Here is a 25,670-nt window from a genome sequence, read left to right as displayed (position 1 = left end):
ACCTTGCCCATGATGCTTTATCACAGCAATAGAAAAGTAAAAAAAGCAAATACAATTAGTCTTATGTATGATTTCTAAACTGGAGATTGAAGGATGGATGATAGCTTTCCATAGGTCATATATTCTTTCAGACAAAGGTAGCATTTGCAAAGACAATAATATACAAACTACTCTATTTAATATTCTGGTAAAAATTACATCCTGTTAACATTGCTCCAAAGGAGTGGCTGAAGAAAGTATTAGTGAGAAAGAGAGGACTTGTACAATGGGGACTTTTTTTTATTGGATATTTTATTTATTTACATTTCAAAGAACCAACTCCTAGTTTTATTGATTATTTGTATAGTTCTTTTTGTTTCTATTTGGTTATCCCCTTTCCTTGTTTCCCCTCTGCAAATGTCCTACCCCATCCCCTCTCCCCCTGCTTTCTGAGGGTGCTCCCCGACCCACCTACCCTCCCATTCTCTCCTCACCAAAGGTTACATGTTAGAACTTCATCTGTAGAAGGTTGAATCACTCCATATTTTTAAGTAGGGAAGTAGCATGGTTAAGCTAATCCCAACAAAGACTATTTAGAGGATGGGCTAGAGAAGGTAAGATTGGAGAACCAGTCTTGAAGTGATGGCAGTGACCACTGGAGGGGAAAGTAGCATCCTGAAATAGGATTAACTCAAGAAGGAGGTAGCAAAAGATGGAGAATATGCCAACAGAGCCAATCTAATATAGTAAGTACTTAAGTTAGATAAGGGTCCTGAAAAATAAAAGGTAAGAAAGACAATTGGTTTCCAGGTAGAACCATTAGAAGAACATCAAGGGGGAACAGTAACCAACCAGGACAGGATAGGCACCGCCTTAAAGACAACTGCAAAGGATGTGGGGAAGAAGAGGTTGACATTGTAAAGCAGAAATACAGTGAAGACGAGGCAATCCATTCATACCTTGGATGACACCAATCTGTGAAAGAAATCTGCCACCTTCCCACATCTGCTATTTACTTTGTGTTCCTTCTGAAATAAAAAGCAATCAATCTTGCTGTACACTCAAATCTCCTGGCTTGGATATCCCTCTTACCTAGAATCTTCATTTAAAAAAAAAAAAGGCAGTCAGATTAAAACAAATCAATCAATTTGTGTCTGCCAAGTTAAAATCTCTCTGTAGGAAGTGAATTGACCCCGCCTCTGAAACAAGTCGGGATGAGTGATGAGAAGTGAGAGACGATGGACCATGTCTAGCAGTTCAAGGCACAAACAAGGTGAGGATGTCTTCCTTCTATAAACAAACTGTCTGGACAGCAGGGGATCCATGCTTAAATCCAGAGGGAGGTCAGAGAGTTAAGGGGAGTCTATGGATGGAAAAGTGAGCTTGTAGCTACAGCTGTCATGACAACAGAGAAGCAACTGGACTCAGACAGTGGCAGGCACAGACTGGAGAGGAAGCCTTTTGTGATGCAAAGGGAAAAGAGGGGGCAGAGAGCAAGTCAGACAAGCAAAGACTCAGCTGTCTCATCCAATCAGACTCTTACCTGTGGCCACAAGCCGAGGAAGCCTTCAGGGTTGATCATTATAGCAAAACGACCAAATTTGCCATGGGAAACAAGGCTTCACGTTTAATCTCATGAACCCACTGATTAGCTCTCTGAATGAAAATATACCCATAAGAATATACTCGGGCTTCATCACCAAGTAGACAATTACAAGCAGGTTGACAAAGGGAAGTGATTTTAAGAAAGTTCTCTTCTTATTTTGGTTTCAAGAGAATCTTAGCGGGCTGGAGAGATGACTCAGTGGTTAAGAACACTGACTATTCTGCCAGAAGTCCTGAGTTCAATTCCCAGCAACCACATGGTGGCTCACAACGATCTGTAATGTAAACATCTTCTGTTGTGTCTGAAGACAGCTACAGTTCACTCATATAAATAATAAATAAATCTTTAAAAAGAAAATGAATCTTAGATCATTAATGGACAGACAAGCTTCTCAATTTGGTTCTTCTGTACTATAAAATTCAAACACATGGATCCACTTTTCAATAAATGTCCTCTCCCTCCAGGTTAGGTAACCTTTAACGATGAGGCTGTAAGCACCAAGACTCCTCTAGTTTCCACTGGCACATACCTTTGCCATGGCCTTTTCCACATTCCCCCTTGTGTGTGTCTGCGAGACTAAGAACCTAGCACTGATCACCGCACACACTCTCAGCCTGTTCATTGCTGTGGGGTTAATGAATCTGTGCCTAAGCAGGATGATGCTAGGAAGACTAAGTTCCCAGCTTCATAGCTTTTACCTCTAAAAAGTGGGACTAGAGTAGTGAGTACACAGACAATGAGCATCCAGAAATGGAACCTCTTCAATTGCAGGGAACCCCTATTCAGGCTTCACACTCATTCCGTGCACCTGGTGCTAAGCATACAGGTGTGGCCAGCTAGCTAGCAATATTAATAGACAAGTCCCTCAGCATTAGATGGAAGCAACTAATGTTTACTGGCTTCAGATAGTATACCAGGCTTTTAGCAGACAGCATCTTATTAGGTAAGTTCAAGTACAATACAACCCTCCATTGTGGAATGAGACAAGTTAAATGAACCACAGCCAAATGACAAGTGAATTATAGTCCTATATTCTGTTTATTCATTTTTTGTTGGTTTTTATTATATAAGGTTAAAGTCTTTGATGAGGGCCAGGCTGATCTGACACTAAGCAGAAGAAATAATTTTATGTACTTTATTCTTTCATAATTATAAATGTTCTTAGTTATCATGACAGCAAACTCTATCCAGAAGTAAAGTACAGAGAAACTGGCTTCAACTCTGGGGAGCAGGGTTTAATATCACCTCTGTGCCTTTATGATGGTGGGAATAAAAGCTTGAAATGCCATGTTGTGTTTTGTAGTTTTCCAGGAATAATTATGTCAGTAAATAAATGATCTTTTAATGAATATATTGGAGTCCTCATAAGGCTAAATTTTCAGAACAATGAAGTCACAATTATCACTTTGACTTGTGCATCCTTCCAAGACAAAGCCAGGAGTGTGTGTAATGTGCTCTTTATGTCGTCGGTACACAGTAAGTCTCGAGGAGTAAGAACACCTGTATAAGAGTCACTTAGACTTGCCTTCAAATATAACTTATTACTTAATAATGATAGAATCTGAGAGCAATTTTTCATTTGCATGGTATTTCTGGAACCATAGCAGGCTGCTCACTTCTCTAGCAGAACCTCCAAAGGCAGTTAACAAGAGGAAGAGGTAATTAATGTTTGATTAATTGAAGAGCAAAGTTCTAAGGATCCTTATGTGTCATTTAGAAGATCTCCACGTTGTTGGAGAAACAATGTTCAACAAGGTAGAGTCACAGCCAGAGGTGAAAGGTCATCACTCAGACCCTGTATGCAACCGTTAAGTGTAGACAGCTCTGTGGGTACTAGATAGTGAAGACTGGGGAACAGAGAACTGTCTTGCTTACAGGCTGCAACACACTATGCTCTGTGACTCAAAGTCAGACTCCTTAAGATATAACCAGATCCCAAAATCAGTACCTATACATACAGGGGAGACCGGTGTCTGATGCAAGTTGAAAAGAGGCATAAATGCCATAGGAAAAAATTAGAGCACCCTCTGCACAATGGGCTGGGGAAGAAAAAAATGCTGACAGATGGAAACTTAAGCCACAGGGTTTGTATTCTGTTTTATATAGATCTCCTTAGTTTGATGTTTTCAGTTGCAAGGCATGGCAGTCTGCTTGATAGATACAGCGACCTTTTGGCACCAGAAGCTACAAAACTTTCCTGAGTGCTTGTGATGATTCATTCGCATAACCTCTCTGAAACAGAAAGCTCAACCTAGCAACCTTGTTATGCTCATTATAGCCAGCAGAGTCTTCAGCTACCTGGACACCAGCGTTCCTTTCAAAAACTTGTTAAGCATTAACAAGCAAATCTTCACTCATACTCTGCAGAAAATATACCAGTATTTTAAATTTCAACCATATTTTAAAATGCCTTAGTAAACAGTGCTCATGTGTTTCTGTGATGGCTTATGCCCTCAAAACTTAGGATACACTAACCAGAAGTTTGCCAGCCTGGAACTTATACAGTAGCTTCTACCCAACTGGTTACCAGGAGCAATAGCCTTCCTCATTTGAATAACCTCTCACAGTCACTAAATGGCAATGTAGGTTAGCATTTGCTGTGGATTAGAAAACGTTTTCCTGTCCTCCAAAAGGCTCATGTGCCTACACTTTGGTTCCAAATACCAAGAGACCTTTAAGAGACATAGCCAAATGATTGATAAATGTTGACATGACTATTCTCGTAAATAGTTTAATATTATTCTAATAGAAGTAGACGTTTCCCTCATTATCAAGATGTGGTAAAGAAGCAAGTCTGGTCCCTTTGTTCCTCTTGTCCTCTGTTTTTGGTCCTTTGTATTCTCTTCTGACATTAGCCATAACATCCTTCCCACTACAACAAACAGATAGGACCACTGAGTATTAGACTCTCAGTATTCAAAATTGTGAGCTCAATGAACCTCTTTTCTTTATTTACTAACCAGGTGCTTTAGCAATAGAAAATGGATGAAATGTTATCTTTACTCTACTTACATAGCATACATGTAAATAAATAGACTCGCTAGAAGACATTATCCCCTTTCACTCAAGAACTCCCCAAATCCCTTCCCACGTTTCTCCACCTCACTATTTTAGTTTCTTATTTTCTTCTTATTTTCAGGGACTTCCATGGCAGCATACCCTGTATTTCAAAATTAACCCCTAAGTTGTGATCCACACAGTCTTTAGAATTCAGCCATGCCCTAGAACCTCCAGGAGTCTAATGCAGGTTTATTCTGCAGAAAAAGCAGAACAGGACAGTGAAACTGCTAATTGTCAAAGAACCCTTGAAACAAGCAGAGAATGAGTGCCTTGCTTCTACCACAGACTAAAGGAAATAAATGAGGACTGCATAACAAGAAAAAGCAGATACACACTCAGTGTTTGATATGGTACAGAAGTCAGCTATAGCTAGTTGTGGTTGGCAAGGAGTCAAAGGAAGACACAGAAATGGGAACATTTATGCTAGGAAAATGTTAACCATTCAGGTGCCCTCCATCATTGGAGGCCACTCTCCCAGGGAGACTGAGGCCCACAGAGAAGCAGTGAACCATCATGATTGCTTAGGGTCATGTAGTTAGTTTTCTTTATTTGGTTCCAATTTAAAAGTGGAGAGAGTTGAAAAATTAGGGAAACTTAGTTATTAATCAAACCTTGAGCACTTAAGGGCTGATTGTGACAGCAGCTATTATTTGGCTCCCTGGTTAGCTGCTACAGGCTGTAGGTTAGAGTTCTATTTTTATATAATTGCCTGGATACTGTCCATTTACATAGTCAGTTTTTCATTCTTTTGTCACAAATTGATTCACAAAATAAACCTCTATTCAAATGGAGAAATAAGCCCCAGGTTTTAATGGGCAACAAAGCTGAGAATCCAGATGGAAAGGATGTCGATATCAGAACATTCTTTGTTACATTCATTAAGCCAACCCACCTACAGTAAGCTTTCAGGATATGCTAAGAGATCACACATGAATTACAGTAAGAATGGATCAAGGTGGTTTCAAGCACTTGCCCTAAGGAAACAGAATGAAGTTGTACCACGTGGAAGACACAAAGTAGAATTAGTTGTTTCTTTTTGCACTTGATATCTTGCAAGACTGTTAGATATTTAAGTGCATGTATCAACTGCATATATAATCAAATGTAGCCAGGCTGGAAATGACCATTTGGGAGGTAGTGACTTAGAGGGAGAGGGAATAATCAATGTCTTGGAGCAACAAGAAAAGCTAAGGTGTGGCCAGTGCAGGGCATTAGGAGGAATCTAAGAAATGGAATCTCCCCAGAAACAAAGGAAACAAAATGGTTCAAGAAGCACAAGATCAGAAGGGTCAGCCTGGACAAAACATGGAGCTAGATGAGATACAGGTATGGAGAGTTGATTAATGATCTTGATGTTAGTGACCACCTACAACTGTTTCTAGACTGCCTTGCTTTCCATCTCTATTCACAATACTTAGGGGTCCAATACCTCCTCTCTCCTGAAGGATCACAACTTATCCCAGCTTTTACATTTCTTTTTCTCTTCTTCTTAACTACTTCCCACTCTATAGCATATTGACTTCCAGCCATAATAACCCAATAAGATGATGCAACATTTCAAAATAGTCTCAGAACAAAATCCAAATTTTAATTGTGACTTGCACACATACTGTGTCTCTTTAGCCTTCCTACTCTACTCCTGTCTCACTGACCTTATATGCCCACACTTCAACCTCCACTCCCACCAAAGAATCTTTATTATCTTATCCTCTTTCCCAGAAACATTCCATTTCCACCAACCCAACACATGAGCTGTGCACATATCTTCACACACTTGCGTATATACATACAGAGTCTCAAGCATTTTTCTGTCTAAAAGGAAAACCATCTATGACAGGACCTGTGAAGACCTTATACATTCTACTCTTCCCTGCTCCACTACCCTACATCCCATAAGTCATGAATATAGTGTTGGTGAATGTTCTCAATATTATTAGAAAGCATTGATTTGTAGTTATTTGTTTATGTCTGCTTCTCCTGTAGATCTACATGTTTCTTAAGGCTGCCATATAATCTCCCTAAAAATAAAACTAATTAAAAGCTTTAAATAAACTAATTGTAACCAAATAAGCTCTAGGATGCACAAGATTGTCTCTTTACAGATGAGAAAAACTCAATATACATACCTTAAGTCTAAGTTTGTATTTTTTGGTATGTGTGTTATAGAAAATGTTTTACTCATTTACAGTTTTATATACATATATACACAGAGAGACAGAGAGCATTCTTTGATCAGAGTCCCTGCTTATTTCCTTCCTTCATCAAATCACTTCTTTTCCCTGACCCCATCCTCCCGTAATGCCTTTATTTTGTGGCCCATTGAATTTTAACTAGAATTGATTATATGAGTTTGAATGTGACTTATTTGCTTGATCCAGGGCAATTTAGAGTTACCACACCATTCAGGAATATGACTTCTTTCTCTCTGTAACTTTGAGCTGACCTTAGTACCTCTGGGAGGGGAGAACCTTATGATCACTACCCATCCCCATCCTGATCGGTATATTAATATTGATGGGCCATGTGTTCTATAGGTCCTATATAGGTGGCCACTGACACTAAATCTATTGATAGAACAACCACTACATGTGCAGAGGACAGCATTTTATAGCATTCATTTCTATACTCCAGCTGTTACATTGTTCCACATCCTCTTCATAGGTTTTCACCAAGCCTCAGAGGAATGAGGTCTCGTTTAGGGCTGAGCATTCAAAAGTAATTTGTTCTCAGAACATTACCAGTTCTGAGTTCCTGCATTGACTTTATATGCAATTATTTCCCAATGAACTGAAGTTCCTTTCTTTTTAAGATTCATTTACTTTGAGTTATGGCTAGGTAAGTGTGAGTGTGTGTATGCACTTGTGGGAATGCAAGTATCTGCAGCATACAGGAAAGCACATCACATCCCTTGGAGCCAGAGGATACACACTGTTTTGAGCTGTCCAGTATGGGTGATGAGAACTTAACTTGGATCAGTTACTGACTCATCTTTTCTTTTCAGCACCTACCTAGTTTTCTTAATGGCAGGGTTTCTATCACATTCAACTCTGTTTAAGCATATCTCTATACTAGTGAAAGTAGTCACAGAAATTGTCAATGAATTTTGTTGTAAAGAACTGATGTTCACAGGTTTTTGTGGAATGAAATATACAGAAGAACATGAATACATTCAGATTTAACTTGGGAATTTCATCTTCGGTTTACAACAGTAAGTCAGCCTCCCTCTTTTCATTGCTATGGTTTATTTCTTCAACAAGATTGTATTTGGCATCCACAATTGCAGCTGGTTTCCTCTTGCAGAAGTTACCACCTGCTGTCCTCTCTCACCACAAGCACTATTTGTGTTTGTCTGATGGAGAGAAACATCAGCCCATTATGAGGCGATAGTAACTGTGCAAAGGCTCTCAGCTCAGCAGCCTAGGTCCTCATGGGGAAAAGTACGCTCAGACTCCTGCAGACAGCAGACCACTTTGTGAAATAGACAGCACCCAGGAACCACCAACTGCCCTCATTGCCACGTGGGACAGGCCCAAATGAAAACCACACCCTAGAAAATGGAAAGGCTGGGAGGGCCTCTGGCTGACAGCAGGCTAGACAATGCCTACATTTATTAACCATTATAAACAAATAATTGAATAATGCCAGAAACCAACTCAGAGATGATATCAGACAATAAATAAGCATGAATACCACAGCCCGCAGACCACCTTGCTCTCCAACTGTTGATTGCCAGGTGTTTCCTGAGAATAGCTCAAGAATACCTTAAGTAAAATAATAATTATAATTATTATTACTATTATAATTTATATTATAACTAGATACATAAAAACTATGATTTTTTTCAATAACATTAGTTGCCTTCTGAGATCTGAATAAAACTTGTGCTTTAGCTAGGGAGAGGGAAAAGGTCAAAAGAATTGGCCAAATTAATTTTTAGCTCCTGATATTGAAAAGGAGAGGGCCCCTGTTCTGAAAATTGTGAATGTATCAACATGTGACAATATGATACCTTCATTTATTATACTAAATATTTAAAATAATCTATTAGAAGTAAAACATTTATTATTATGCTGTTATTATTAATTATTATTATTACCTTTAGAAACCAGCTTATAGCCAAAATTGAAATGTCTCATGAGCCCATGAGTCCATCAGACACTTCTGATGACAGGGTTTGGTCATATAGCTGCAACAATTTCTCAAATGAAACTTTCCTCACATTTGTGAATTCAGCTAAAACAACATGCATAACTCAGCTCTATACTCTATGTCTCCCTACCACTCCCATCAACCCTGTCATAGCCTCATTGTAAACTGAGGCAGTGAAATAGGAAACAGAGATCTGTACATGCTTGTCCAAGTTTCTGCTTTCATCTTGACTGTTCTTCATTGCCACCAGGCTTGGAATGGGAAAGAAACTGGGAGAAAATCAGGCTTCCAGCTTCACTTTTGTGTGGTCACTTGCTTCGTCATTGAGTTTAGAAATCACTGACCTGAAATGAGATTATACTCTCACCAGCGTTGCCATAAATTCTGATATGTGGTCACAGTTCCAATTGACTCATTTTTGCAAAATTGAGAGAAACTTTCCTTTCACTGAACAGGTTAATGTCCCCTACCTTTCAGTTTAGTCTATATATTTAACAAGTGAGTGATATTTTGATATGTAGGGCCAAAAATATCATCCACAGGTCATGCTAATGTCAACATTTTCTAAACATACCTTCTATGTGAAACATGATGCTTGATCTCACACATATCAATCAACCAATAAACATAAAAATGTAACCTTAATGATGTCTTTGGTAGAAAAGGTAACATAATCTTAAAAGTAGGTATTATCTACCAGCACTACAATATTGTAATTGTACCAATAGCATGATGCTGTGGGTTATGTCTGAGAACTCCAGTGTGGCTAAAAGTGAGAAGATGAGGGAGAGAGGCAGGGTCTCAGCTGGAGACTGTCACAGAGTGTGTGTGTGTGTGTGTGTGTGTGTGTGTGTGTGTGTGTGTGTGTGTGTGTGTGTGTGTCAGGGAATACTCAGCCTTTGGTGGTTAACTCATCTGTAAGGATTGGAATGCCTAATGAAGACATGTTTTTAAAATATACTTTCAGGGACTATACAGTAGCTTGACTGACATAGTGGTACAATTGCATACTTCATAGCCTTTCCCCCTAATATATGGAGACAACTGCAGTGTGTTTATAACATCCATTTCAAAGCTGACTTTCTAGCTCCAAATTCTGCCTTTATCTGCCTCTTCTCTCTTTGTGGGGCATAGGGAAGGGGGATGCTCATTACAAGACTAGGGATTAAAAGAAGAAGTTGGAAATTAGACTGACAAGGCAAATCCCAATGGATGGATATTTTTACAGTAAAATTGTATTGGAACATATTTGCCCACAAATTGTTAGTGGTTGTTTTTGTCCTATGTTGGCATATTGTACAGTTACAACAGATACTGTATTCCCTACAAAGCCTTATATATGTACTATAGCCCTTTCAGGGGGAAAAAAGGTTTGAGGTCAGCAGAATTGAAATTCTGTAAGTATTAAAGATAATCCTGAACAACTAATTATCTTCTCCAAGTCTAACTTTGCTCCTTGCTGTATAAAAATAATAATCTCAGATTTGCGGAGTGTCGTGAAGATTAAACAAATTTGCAGGGAACTCAGCATCCAGTAAGCCTCACATACACTCATGATTCCATCTTTCATTTTCAACCATTCGCGTTCTCTCGAGCTACATAATTCCAACCTATCCAAAAACTGCTTCAAAAATAAAAAAAAATCACCACCAACAAAGAAAACACTCAGCTGTCATGCAGTTCTTCCTCCCAGTTTTCCTTCCCTTCCCTGTCTTCTCATGTACTTCTGAAAGAAAGAATGAATAAAACGTCTACTAGCTTGGGTAAGACATTGCCTTTTAATTTATTATTAATTGTTTTATTTATTTACATTACAAATGTTGTCCCCCTTCCAGGTATCCCCTCTGCAATGCCACCAGTCCATCTCCCCTCCCTTTTGCCTCTAAGAGGCTGCTCACCCACCTACCTACCCACTCCAGTTTACCCCTCTAGCATCCCCCTTCACTGGGGCAACAAACCTCCACAGGACCAAGCACCCCCATCCCATTTATGTCAGATAAGGCAATCCTCTGATACGTATGTATCAGGAGTCATGGACCCACCTATGTATACTCTTTGGTTGGTGGTTTAGTCTCTGGGAGCTCTAAGGGGTAGGGAGGACCCAGTTAGTTGATATTGTTGTTCTTCCTATGGGATTGCAATCCCCTGTAGCTACTTCAGTCCTTCCCCTAATTCTTCCACTGGGGTCCCCAAGTTCACTCCAATAATTGGCTGTTAGTGTCTGCATCTGTCTTAGTCAGGTGCTGGCAAAGCTTCTTAGAGGACAGCCATACTAGGCTCCTGTCTGCATGCACAACATGGCATCAGCAATAGTGTCAGGATTTGGTAAGACATTGCCTTCTAATGGAAGTGCAGATCAATACAGTGAAAGTGCAGAAAGTGCAGCTTAGATTGGGGACACTAGGGGAGCCTTGAGGGGATGTGCAGTGGATCAGGTCCTGAATGACATGGGCATATCCATGTCAAGGACCAATGCCTCAGATGCAAAAAAGATGTCAGGGGAAATTGCAAAATCCTCCCCCACACATCAGGTTCAGAATAGCAAAACCTTCCTCAGCTCAGAGTGTGAATGTTGACAGTAGGTATAAGTGCAAGTGTTTAAAAGCAACTGAGCTATGCATGTAGGGACTAGCAACTTCAGCTTTCTCATGGATAATTAAAACCTGATATGGTTCAGGGACAGAGATCTCCTACCAAGCCTAGCTAATCCTGCCCTCCGTGCTAGGGTTCTGAGTTGCTCCATAGTCAATGCTATTCCATCATATGTACACAGCCCGCCTGACCCCAGCTTTTCTGTACATGTGTCTGTGTGTCTGGCCTTCCTTCACTCCCTCACCAGCCATACAGTTCCAAGTACTTAAAAAAATAATCAGTGTGTGGCTTAAGGCCTACAACACATCCCACTGCAAGTAACAATGAAACCTGGTTGCACCTGAATGTGGCACTAATTTGGATTAATGGTTGCCAGTCTAATTATGTCTCTCCTAGACATATTCTGAGTAAGCAGCAAAGCTCCTGAGCACTGAGTTCCACTGACTCCTGACTCTGCTTTGTAGTCACTTTCAAGGCTTTTTCTGTGATCCTCCTACTGTGAAGTCCCTGAAAATCCCCATTTCTCCTGATCTGGTGTCAGCTTTCTGAAACCAGCCCACTTCCAACATCAGGCCCTGTCTCCTACACAGAGACCATGCTTTCCTCCAGAGCTCTCTACCTCCCTCCCACAAGAAAGTGTCATCTGGAAAAGCATCCCAAGAATCCACGTCAGAACTTAGGGTTGCTGTGTCAAAAATGGAGAGGGACAAAAGAAAAACTGGAGAAGCATCATCCAACCAGGTGAAAACAAACAGAAGTTAAGCAGATTACTAAATAAGCTCAACTCATTTTAAGGGTCTGGGGTCAAAACAAGCACCCAAAATTGATTTCCACAATAATGACTCCCTTTTAATTTTTTTTTTTGCATTAGATAGATAGTTAAGGCTTTTAGTAGGGTGACTGTCGTTGGAATGGTTATTATCCAGCACTGATCACAATGTAAGAATAATCCTCTGGAGTCCTTTATAATCCAGCCATGGTTGTCATTCATGGCAACTTTATACACATGTATGTGTAACTGCACTGAATTTCTTTTGCATTCTTATGTCACTTGATACCTACGCCCCCCACCCCCAAAAAAACTATAGGGTAGATTTTGTTAGCTTTTTTTGTTGGGAGATATGCAAATCTGTAAACTCTTTTCTCAAAAGAGGTTAAATATCCAATTTATCTCTTGATAATTAAGATGGTGAGCCAGGATTAGACCCAAATCTGTCTGGCTCAGTAATTTCCCATCATCACACTGGGCTTTTTCTTCATCATCAGCTCTCATAAGTGAATATCCACTAGAAACAGGAAGTTGCCATATTCTACAGGGGAATAGGAGCTCATAGAAGCAAAGGACCTTCTGCAGCCATGAAGTGAATCTTCACAAAGGAGAAGAGAATGGTTGACTCTAAAATGAAGATAATATGGATGTTCAAAACATCCTTCCAGAATGTTTACCTTTCTTGAGAGAAATGCAGCAGGACAGATGCTAGCCAGTCAATTGTTAACTCAGATTTTGATAAGAATTCATTTCCCACTATGCCTGGCCTGAAATTACTATCTGCATCTTTAATGATCAACCCACAATCAGTGGGCCTCTTCATCTTATCATGAAGCTTTATTTGCATTTTAACATTGCTGTAATAATTAACAAATTATGCAAATAACCGCCCAGTTATTCATTGACTGTGGGAAGCAAGTTTCTCATGGAGTAATTTATAAGAAAGATGATAAAAATGATAGCGGTAGCCGACCGGAGGACTTGCTCATTAACCAGTCCTAGCCAATATCACTGCTCCAATTTCAGAGGCAACTTATCCTCGGGAGAAAACCAAACTCTGAAATGCAAAGTACTTGGTTTTAAATCTTGTTCTGCCACTACTACCTACACCACAGTTCTTATATCTAATTTTTTGAGGTTAGAATGATGACATTCATTTTTATTAATAAAATATTAGTGAGAAAGTATTACTAGAAACCAAGCACCATATGCACAGACTCAACGGAAGCACTCTGTGAATATTAGTTTTCTAACCTCAATCTTCAAGAATCTGTTGGCTTTGGAGACTTTATCTTAGAAGCTCAATTCAAGTAAACAACATAATACCTGACTGCTAGAAAGATCCTTTGCCCACATGCAGCACAAAGGACAATCCTTCAAATACCAGCTATGTACTAATTATTTAAAATATTACTCAACTAACCCTACAAAACTATATGCAGTGGTTAGATTAGATGAAAACAAGATTAAGTTTACTGAAATTTAAAACTTAATATTGAAAACAAAAGTACAAGGTAAAACTTCTGAAATAAACTGAAAAGGGTAACTGAAAAGAACAACATTAAGAATTAAGCCACAAAATTACAGGATATATTACCTAACTCCCTATACTGTTGGCTACTGAAGCTGGTGTCAGGACAGGCTAATGAAGGGGAAACTTAAGTGTTCTTTGGAAACTCAGTTGTGTTGGATGGTGTTTTACTGGGGCAAACATATGAAGGAGTGGTTTCCTGAAATGGACACAGGTTAACAGTGAATGACAGTTTGATCTACTGGTAAACATTTTATGGCTATATCAGCACTCAAGTTCAGTAACAAACATGAATCAGGAGCAGTGGCACTAACTAGCACAGACAGCCAGGCCTTGGCCTTGGTATGAGTCAGAAGGAGGGACCAGTAAGAACACCAGAAGTTCTCAGCTGTGTCTCTCTCATTGAAGTGAAAATCAGGAAAGACATGAGACAAACAAGCTTTGTATGGCTAGCTCTATAAGCAAGCCCAGTTTGGCCTCCTTCACTGTCGAGTTCTAGTTGTATCTCTCTAAACATCATGTGTCTCCTACAAGTCTTGCTTAAGCATGTGTCTTGCCATAGTACGTGTGTTTGTCTTAGCTGACATCATTTTATCAATTAGCCTGAGTCCATGGAAATGGCAAGAAATCGTCAACATACCATCAGAAGTTTTTTGATGTGTTTTTCTCATGGAGTCCTGACAAATGCAGCTCAACTACACAATGTAAGGCGGACCAATTCATGTGTGTTGTTAGGGGAGAGTCCTTCATTATATGTTCTTTTACTTGTCTGTTTTAGCATAACATCCTTTCTTCAGAAAAATGTTTCTTCATGAGTCTGTCATCAGGAAAACATTCTTTTATGGGTATGTAAAAGACCAACCCAGTAAAACACCAACCAACACAACTGGCTTTCCAAAGAACCCTTAAGTTTCCACTTCAGGCTACTCTGATTTAGACCATTATGGTTTGAGTATTTGTCCTCTACAACAAGTTCATAGACTGAGTATTTGGTACCTAGATACTGGTGCTCATTTGTCAGGTTCTGGAATCTTCTGAAGGTCAGATCAGGCTAAAGAAGAAAGATCACTTTGATGTGTGATTAGTTTTTGTCCTGGCCTCCCCTCTACCCCCACCACCACTTCCTGTCTACTGTGAGGTAAATGTGTATCCACAGCTACAAAGTTCTGTTCAAGTGCAAGGATCAAAGCAAGCATGCAATGAGTCCTTTGAAACTAAGAGGCAAAATAAATCCTCCTTGTAAGTTATTTATGTTAGGTATCCTCTCACAAAACTGAGCAAAGTAACTAATGCAAAATAGTTATCAATTCCTCCTCTGCATTCCCTGAGGGAAGGATTTCTTACTGCCACCTAAGATCACCTCTGCCCCTGTCAGTAGTCATTATTCACTGGACTAGAAAGACTTAATATCCAAAGATCCAAAGCATGAACTAGTACTGTATTCATTTAAGAAGGGAAGAAAAGAGACTTCTAAGATAACACTGTTTTAGAGATGAGAGAAAGTTCAAAATAATATAAGGAGTGAAAATTTTCGGTTAAACCTGGCTTTGAAGATCATATGATACTGACTTCATGGCACTGGTCTCTCCTTAGAACCATGTAGATGACAGGGCATCATATTCTCTCCTTGGAATAGTGAAATGTTGCAGAGTAAATATACAATTCCATTCATGTATTCAATCAGTTGCATGCATGCGTACTTAGTTTGTGTATTAATCAGGTTCCATGACTCAGTCCCAAAGCCCTTTAATTACCCAGTAAGTGTCATAGTGTCTCCTATTAACAGACAAAAATATTACCTCTTGAAGTTTCTGCGAAAATACAGTAACACCAGTTAAGTTTCTAGAAGCATAATACCAGTGACAACACAAGAATACCAGGTTCTGCCATGAATACAGTCACTAAGGTTCTATCTGAATGTACTAAATGAAATGGAATGCTATAAGGAAGACTTGGAGATGTTCATTTAAAAAATGACAATAACAAAGTTCTCATCTACTTCATTATTACATACCACCTGAACATGCACTTCAGTAAGCTGTTCTTTGTCTGAGAAAAACTCACATGGGAGAGACCAGAATGAGATACATGAAAACTCAGTGCTCAGTCTCAACAGCCCCAAGAGAGATATCTGGTTCTCAATTTTGGAAATCAAAAGAAATCTCTCTCACCCTCAAGTCAAAGTCAGAGAGAGGAGGAGAAACAACTAGCCAATCATAGGTCTCAAAATGATTACACATTTGATACATCTTTGATAAACTGCTCAGTGGCCCCACCCCATCTCATGGTATTCCCATGTACTTTGCTATATAGCAGTAGTGTCATTCCAGTGGAAGAATTGATAGCATCTCCACTCCTTGATTGTGAACTCAACTGTTTGATTTCTTCAGTCGACAAAACAGTATAAATGAAACTGTGGTTGCTTCCACGCACTTTCTGTACCAACTGCCTTACCATCAGCAGGCTTGAGTTTGCCTGATAATTCTAGCAGGAAGATGAGAGACACACTTAACAATGACACTCCACTCAAACCCAGCCTAGACCACTCAACCACAACTGAGCCAAAATAATAATAAATACAAACGAAATAAATAATAAATGGTTACTCTATAGGGAGTCACAAGCTACACACAGTAGATAACTAATACACTGCCCATAAATTCAATAAGGCTCATCAATAATAAACATTAAAATCACAGCTAGAAAATTAAAAGGAATGGAGAGACAGGGTAAGATGACAAACAGACGTCTAGATTTTTCTCTGGAACCCAAAATCCTAATTTTTATAAACAAATTTTAAAAATAAGAAGAAGATAAGAAAGAAGCTAGAATATTTACAGTAGTCCAGAGACTTGAAGTGTGGGCAGAAAGGAAAGACCACAAGCCTTAGAGTAAGAACTTGGGTTCTTAATTGTGATATAAATGTTCTGAGAGTTTACTCCCTTGTGGGCTAAAAGGGGAAGACTATATCTTTGTATTTGAAGGATGAATAGCATTGGGGAAAGGACAATAGCTCAGTGTCAGAGAAGTCTGGCTTCTGCCTATCTCTATTCCCAAGACTTGGCTAATTTAGCCCCTAGTGACCATCACTGGGGCCCAGATTTCTTTTTCAAATAAAGGCATTGCAGACGTTTTCTTAAGCACTTCATTTACATTATATTATTTCTCCACAGATCTCCACACTATTTTATCATTGTCAACAGATAAAGATACTAAGAAGCAGAAACTCTGATTACCTCAAACTACTGCCATTGAGGAAGAGAAATGATTGAACTCAGACTTTCAGGGTCAGCATGTCATCAAAGCTTTATCATTTCACCTCACAACTTGGCAGAACCTTTGAAAGCCTGGATAGAATCGGGCTGCCTCTGCCTCCTCCTCCTCTTCCTCCTCCTCTTCCTCCTCCTCTTCTCCTCCTCCTCCTCCTCCTCCTCCACCTCCTCCTCTTCCTCTTTTTCCTCTTCTTCTGAAACATCAGTTTCTCAGAAGTCAGGGATGGTAGATGATCTTGAGTGTAGGCACTCAACATCTAAGCAGAGTCTAGAGACTTATGTTTTATATAATTGCTTGATTGATTGATAGGATCTCCCTTTGCACTCCTAGCTGGCCTAGAACTTTCTATAAAGAACAGGCTGACTTTGAACTCTTAGAGATCCTATCTCACAAGTACTAGGATTAAAAGCATGTGCCACCATGCCTAGCTCCAGTAACAATTTTATGCAAGGAGGATAATCTGTGGATGTCTCATTCTCCAATCTGAGAGGACCCGAGGGGCACAAAACTCCCAAGACCAAATTCTCAGAACAAAGGAGATTAATTTGACCCAGAGGAAAAAAGAGCAGGCAATATGAAACAAAAGGCAGGAGATAGAGGGCAAGGGAGAGGGGGAAAGGTCCAATTGAGAGGAAGAAAGGATATTTTCCCCGGAAGGACAAAGGACTGCCTCTGGATAGAGAAGAGAGAGTGCTCAGAGGCAAATGGCAGTTTATAAAGGGAAAGGGGGGACCTATGTTAGAATAAGCTGGTTTGTTTTGATTAAATATGTTAATTAGGTGAGCCAAAGCAGGATTGCTGGACAATTGATAGCCATCTTCAGGAGGAGGAAGTAGCTAAATAAGGGAATAGACCTGGGTAGCTAGCTTTAGGAACTCATCTAATGGTTTAGCAAGGTAGATGAAATAGGGGTGAAGGATAAGGCCATGAACTTAGCTGTGACAAACTCTGTGACAAACTCAGCTACCACCCAGGCCTAGATCCAGGGCTTTGAATTGGCCCACCTCAACATCGACTCCATCTGTCAACTTCTGGAGATCATGAGGGGGTTAGCCCCGTAGAACCAAAGCTGCAGGATGTCTCTCCATGACACAGGGCAACAGTGGGATATCTAAGAGGAGTCTCCATGAGGATCCAGTATTAATGTTGTATCAGAAGCCAGAGCTTGGAACCAGAACAATTACTCATTGTAATGAAATGATATTTGCAAGAAAAATCTTTGGGCAAAAGGGTATACTGTGTGACACTTCATGATACACAGCATCTTCCATGGTGAGATGGGTGTTGTTATTGTTGTTATTGTTTCTTTATCTTACTTTTTATTCTCTCTTGTTGGGAAGGGAGGTTGCAAGGGCACTGAGCAGATATGGAGGAGCTGGAAGATAATGGGACTAGGGTGCATGATGTGAAATTCACAAAGAATCAATGAAAAGTTAAAAGAAAAGCCCTATCAGAGCCATGTTTGTCATGCTCAGGCCTGCTAGAGGCCCTTCACCAGTGTCACCACCCCAGGAAGCCAGGCAAGAATGAATGATGCAGCAATCACAGCACTGTCTGGGGCTCCCACTGTCTATATTGGAGCACTTCCTGCTCCGGCATAAATAGCAGCTCAATCCATGTGTCCGGAGAGGTCACACTCAGGAAGGTTCAAGCAATGAATTAAACTTTCACTTTGCTTCCCTCCCTTTATATTTCTTTTATCTTATATCTTCCCTTCACCCTCTGCCTCCCCTTTTCTTTTCTTCTCATCACTGGTAATGCTGCTTGCTTCTTTTCTTTCTGTCTTCCTTAGTACTGTGCTCGCTGGTGCAATAACTAATTAGTACTCTCATAAATCTGCTGCTATAAATTAGTTTTTCTTGGAAACAGATCAAAATCATTATCTGCTAATATCATTTAATTCTATTTTGAAGTATTAGCCCCACTTAGAATTAAAGATTCACCTTAAAGAAATCACTACAATTTCAAAATCACTACGCAATTCAAAACATGTTATTTTTTTTCTTTTAGTGACATCCTTAAGTTATTAAAAATGTTTAATTAAAAATATAGAAAATTATGAATACTCTAAGAGCTCCAAAGTTGTTAGGAGCTCATGCAGTGGTTAAAAAGTGAAATTTGATAAAAAGCTTTGAACTGATTTCTAAGAAACTTCTTCAAGATTCATTAATCTTAGATGCTACTGATCACAGGTGGACTTAATAACCATTTGGTTTCAGAACAAACAAAACTTCAAAGAAAGTAAGCAAACAACTCATTGCATCCGGAAGTTGCTGATCTGGGCTCTTTTAGTGGAAGTTCACAGCACTAAACACCCTGTGTCTTCCCAATAACAAATCACCCAGACCATGCAAAATTGTAACAAATTAAGGCGGAGAAAGGAAGTTAGGGCTGGGGTGGTCCCTGCTAAAAACGCAGAGAACAGAAACCTCACAAATGTCAAACAATCCACAACCGCCCTTCTGCTCAGAAGAAAAAATGGAGCATTTGGAAAGATTAGGGATGCCAGCCTTAGGGCATGTTTGTAACCCATCCCTTGCCCACAGACTACACCTGCAAATCCCTCTAAAGCTTGTGTATCTAGGGATTAGAGTTGTCACAAAGAAAATCCCTATTTTGAATGTGAGGATAAAATACTATAAAAACTTTTCCATATATTTTGTCAAATCTCCAAAAATGGGGTACACACCATAGAAGCAACGGCAAAGACCAGAGTTCTGATCGCTAGATAAGTTCTCTTTTGTTGAGATCACCCTCTCTGTCACACTCCATCTTTTCCTCATCTCTGTCTCCACTAAAGAGACACAGCCTCCTCTGGTCACCACAAGCACTTCCCCAGCACTTCTGACTTCCATCCTCATCTCCCCAAGTTCTCTAGTTAGCCCCTTGACTCAGTCTATTCTCTAGGCAGTAGTTTACCTCCAGCAGTATCCAATGCACCCCTGCTGAAATGCAGCCCTCAGCTCCACCCGCAAGTTTCAGATCCAACAAAGTGAATCTGAACCGAATCATTTGTACTTCATGTAGCTGTTGAGAGACAACTGCCCACGGGTCTCTTGCATTTCTCCATACCTAATAAGCAGGGCACTGCCTTCCCTGGACCGAGGACTACAGTTCAAGGATGACTATATAGCAAATAACATCCCGAGAAAGTAAAAGTCAAGTTTATTTATCGCCCTATATAGCGCAAGTAATGTCTTTATCCAGGACAAAAGTCAAGCAGGTTTACTAACCTTTGTAACGGATTAGATTCCCCAGAGTCCACGATTCTCCTCCTGTAATGTAAGCCCTAACACATCCCATCACATCCCTCATGTATTGCTGGGGCCTTTGTCTACATTCCCTTCCCGGTGTGTGCCTCATGTTCCAGGCTTCTCAGGCTCACCTGTACTTAAAAGCCTGTGGAGAATAAGTGTTCAGCAAACATACGCATAAAAGTAAATAAGCAACATGATATGGTTTATGTAAATCTTAATTCAATTTTACTGATTGGTAAACAGACGTTGATAGAGTGTCTTAGTCAGGGTTTCTATTCCTGCACAAAACATCATGACCAAGAAGCAAGTTGGGGAGGAAAGGGTTTATTCGGCTTACACTTCCATACTGCTGTTCATCACCAAGGAAGTCAGGACTGGAACTCAAGCAGGTCAGGAAGCAGGAGCTGATGCAGAGGCCATGGAGGGATGTTCTTTACTGGCTTGCTTCCCCTGTCTTGCTCAGCCTGTTCTCTTATAGAACCAAGACTACCAGTCCAGAGATGGCACCACCCACAAGGGGACCTCCCCTCTTGATCACTAATTGAGAAAATGCCTTGCAGCTGGATCTCGTGGAGGCATTTCCTCAACCGAAGCTCCTTTCTCTGTGATAACTCCAGCTTGTGTCAAGTTGACACAAAACTAGCCAGTATATAGAGTGTGCATAACTTGCAAAAATTGGAGAAGGTATAAAGATGGTGATTAGGTCTAAGTATGATGATTCTCCCATGTAAAATTTTAACTTCTGCTCTACTTTTGCTCAAGATATACCCATGTGCCCAGGACAGTAATCAAAGCATGTACTAAGAGGTGGGTAAAGGCTATTTGGTAATTTTCTTTTGTCTGTATATCTTAAATTTGGTGGAAAAGAAGTATGTCTATGCAAACATGCATATACATAAACTTTTATAATGAGGAAATAATTTTAAAGGTGTCCAATATCATACATTAATGTTTCCACACCCTTCCCCCAAATACTTCATGGTCCTCCCAGGATCTCCTCTGGGAGAAAATGAAAGGAGTGTACACACACCACACACACACACACACACACACACACTTCACCACACTTCTTACTGACTCAAAATTGCATTTGTACCTCTAAACTCCTAATATGATTCACCAAACATGAACTGATTCTAAATAATATTATTTTTCTCCAAACCAAGTTGTACCCTATGGATGAAAATTTTATAAATGCATATTAAGTGAACAACTCTAAGGTCAACCCATGCAGGTTCCCAAATTAACCACCCTTTTCTGAAGGCCTATCAGCTAAGTTCCTGAAAGCTAGTATTTTAAGCTTGAATCACACTTTTTCCCTGGAACTACATTTTTAAGCCAATGCTTTAAATTAAAATAGCTCACAATTCAAATTTCCTTTATTGTAATTCTTTGAAAAGTGGTTTGCCAAATGGCTGAAACTCTGAAACTCATCTAACAAGATTCCCTGGCCCCAAGCTTGCCCCCTTCCCACTCCCTGCCCTACCCCACCCCATTTCACCCCAGCCCAGCCCTCTACCCAGCAGGCTAAGCAACACCAAAAAGGCTCTGGGCTGCTCACAGCAGTGTTTGGATGCCTGTCATTTAGCACTAACATAATCAGTGCTTGATCATTAAGAAAACACAGCGCTGTTTACAGTTTTCAAGCATTTGGGGGCATTCTACTCTGTTCGTTATCCCCAGTTAGAAATTTGAATTAAGGTTTCCATTAAGTAAACACTGGTCCCTTTTCCCACGTTTACTATGGAACACAAGCCAACAAACCTCTTTAATTCTCTTCCAAGCTGTGGGTTTGAGCTACATTGTTGAGAATCGGCTTCAAAAACATCATTATTCCCCTTCTGTGTATTTGAGCTACTTGGAAGAGGAAAGTACAATTAAAAAAAAAAACTGTCTTCTGAAACATGGCACCACGATTTTTCGAGTCCTTTCTCTTATCAGCTGGAAGAAAATCAAGATACTCACACAGTACATTCGCCTTACACAGAATCTTATGAAATGACCATCAGAATTCTATTTTGAATTTGGAAAAAAATCTGGGTTTGTAGCTCAAAATGGAAGAGCCTTGGGGAAAACTTTTTAACTTCTCTCAGTTGAGAATATTTTTATAATTAAAAAATATTAGATTCCTAAAAGAATGTAACAAAATTGCCATCTATATCAAATGACATAGTACGTATAAAAATTTTGCTAGTGTTTATTTAGAATCAACAGCCTACAGTCAAATCTCAGTGAAGGTAGTCCTCAAAGACATACCTAATTCAAACTTTGACTCTTCAGTAATGTTTCAATAGAATATAATGTCTCATTGGAATGCTTACTGTATCAACAGAGACTATAACTATGGGCAGTTTCTATTTAATCATGCAAAAATTAGTGTAAAAGGAAGGTTGCACTTGAGGTAGCTACTCGTGGGGATGGGAGGGCATGTATTGTGCTTGATGCTTGAGCTGTCTAATTTGCCGGAATACATCCTTTTATTTTTCTGTGTCATTTCACAATGGTTTCGTCCTGAGCAAAGGGTAGGGTGGGAGCTGCAACAACAACAAAAAAAAAGAGACAAATTGGAAAGGTCTCATTTCTTTTCAATTACTACCGCCAGACTCCAAGGACATCATCTACAATGGGTAGTACATGGAGATGCTCCCTCCAGAAAACACTTTAATTATGGGCTGCTGGCGAGTGTCCAGGAGGGAGCTGGGGCTGCAGGCTAGAAGGCTGAATACTCAGGGGAACACGAAGTAATTACCGTCATCAAGAGCAATCGCAACAATACCAGAGTTGGGCTTGCTTGTTCACAAACAGGCAATTCTTTTTGTGCAGACATTTGTGTTGACCCCTCATACAAAAGCCTCAGTGGGGGTGGGGGGAAGGGGATAACCTTTTCCTTCTTAATCATCACCATTTAGCAGGGTAAATGTCACCTGCTGTCTGACTTTCCATTAACCATATAAAAGCCTATGAAAGAGTCCCTATATTCGAAGATACACATTTAAAATAAGAGTGATTTCTTGTACTTCTTTCTGGGTTTTGCTTTGAAAATCAACCATCTCATTTTCCTGATTTCCCCAAGGGGAATGCTGGAGGTACAACCACAACATCAAAGTTTCTTAAGGCAGAATTGTTGGAAGCAAATTGGGTAACTGTGATAACAACGAGACTCAATTTAACTGTCATCAGGAAATTATAAAATAGCTTATCAGAGATTGACAGTGAAAGAAAGACCCCCAGGATTGTCATTTAAGAAGCAGTAGGTTAAACTGTGAAGGGAAGATTTCTGTTAGCTCATTAGTACTTGAAGTCAAAAGCATTTAAGGCTCTAAGTCCCACCAAGGGAATGCGCCTGCCTTCATTTCTCCTGCTGGAGAATGATTAGCCGGAATTAACAAGAATATCACCAGGGATTTCCTCCCAGATAAATTCAAACAGGAGTTACCCTGACACAGAAATTTTAAGATGCAGTTAACCTGGTTTTGCAACCCAGCATGCATGCCACAAGAGTGTGTACCATTGGCATTTTCTCTCTGCAGAGTAGAATGTCACGAGGAAATTATTGAGATAAAAACACATCTACACTGCACCTGTCACAAAGTCATGTCGTAATGAGAAAAATTACCCAGCAATGACTACTTCTATGAATGTCTCCATTTTATTCTCTTGACTGTCACTCAATCATTTGTAGCTCAGAGAACAAATCCCCTTAGGCAGGGTTAATGGTTGGAGGAGGGGGAGTTATCAGTCACTTATTAGTTTCAGCAAGCATTTCCCTAGTGATTCAGTTTGTCTAATGTGACAGAGTCGTTCATTATAGAATAACCTTCAAACCCTCTCTCAGGTGGTTGTTCTGTTAGTCTGGGAGTAATCTATGTGATGTCTTTTATATAACACTCCAGCTTAATGGTATTAATGAAACAGGGTCTTCTATGAACAAACTTGCTGACAGTAGATGCTTCCAAATACATTAAATAAGTCTTACACGATCAATTCTGCAGAGTCCCATATTTATCATAACAAATAATAAGAGATAAGTTATATGTTACCATCAGGAAACCTGGAATATAATTCAAGCTTCAGTAAAAAGTGTAAAAGCCTAGGCCAGTCACCAGAACATACAATCCTCATCTACAACAGGTAATTGGGAGATTATCCACCAAATGAAGATAAGTGCCAGTCTAAACAGTGTTTCTTCTTTTTTCAATTTTATTTTATTTAAATTTATTTTTTACACTCCATATTCCATTCCTTGCCCCCATACACCCTCCAACTGTTCCACATCCCACATCTCCTCCCCACCCCACCCCACCTCCATGTGGATGCCCCCACTCCCCACCCCACCTGACCTCTAAACTACCTGGGGCCTCCAATCTCTTAAGGGTTAGGTGCATCATCTCTGAATGAACACAGACCCAGAAGTCCTCTATAAACAGTGTATCTTAAAATGCACTGGGGGGGGGGGCAGGTAAGAAAAGGAAATCTGTGCAGGTGGACACATCAAACTACCCTGATAGGAGCTCATTAAATAAGAATGCTAATAATTAAACAAGAACATGGATTGAAATACTTTTGTCAATATTTTCCCCAGAATAAACCAGAGTACAGGGTAAATTCATAGACTACAACATTAGCTTCTCTGAGAGCTGAGTATTTCTATCAGTATTCTTGCCTGAGAATTACAGAAGATGATTATAAATCTTCAAAAGAACTAACTGCATCTGGGTTTTATCAAGGGAATATATGATCAAAAGATGCTCAAATAAAACAGACATGAATGGTGGCAGGAAAAAAAAAAAAGTAACAGGCACCTCAGGACCAAGAACATAAATGTCAGCAGTCTATTTTTTAACAAAAGTTATCATTTACCAAGTATGGGTACTAAAATTCCCTTTCGACACCTGTGGAACTCTACTGGCTATTATGGTATTCACTTCTAATTCAGAGTCGTGGATGCAAGCAATAGATTGGCTCCAACAAGGTTGTCGATGCACAGCTTTGCTGCCAGGTAGTGGAAAGGTGAACATGTTTCTCTCTGGTTTCTTACAAAGGAATTCTGAGTGAGAAAAAAGTGTAGATCCTGGGCAAGGACAAATGGCCTCTCTCTGCTGTGGCAAACTGTTGGCCAGTGGATCAGAGAGACTGTTTATCTTATGGGCCTTACTTTTGGCAGCCAAGTAAAACATGTCCTAGCATGCTCAAGTTACAGATGAGGAAACCTCAGACACATTCAGCAGCAGCTTTTTAACTGTCATACAGAGTCTGAAATGAGGCTGAAGGCTATCTCACTCACTTTGCTTGTCAACTGATGTAAACGAAAATTCTGTAAACCAATACAATGGAGGAGAGTGGGAATAAGTAATGAGAAAACCTCCTTTGTCTGCTGCAGTGCATGGCAATGAACCATCCTGCTTATGTCAGCCTCACATGGAGAAGAATGTACGTGGCCAGTGGCTGTGTGCA

This window comes from Mus musculus, chromosome 5, assembly GCF_000001635.26.
Source record: "Mus musculus strain C57BL/6J chromosome 5, GRCm38.p6 C57BL/6J".
Lineage (NCBI taxonomy): Eukaryota > Metazoa > Chordata > Mammalia > Rodentia > Muridae > Mus > Mus musculus.
Note: the sequence above shows the minus strand (reverse complement) of the source record.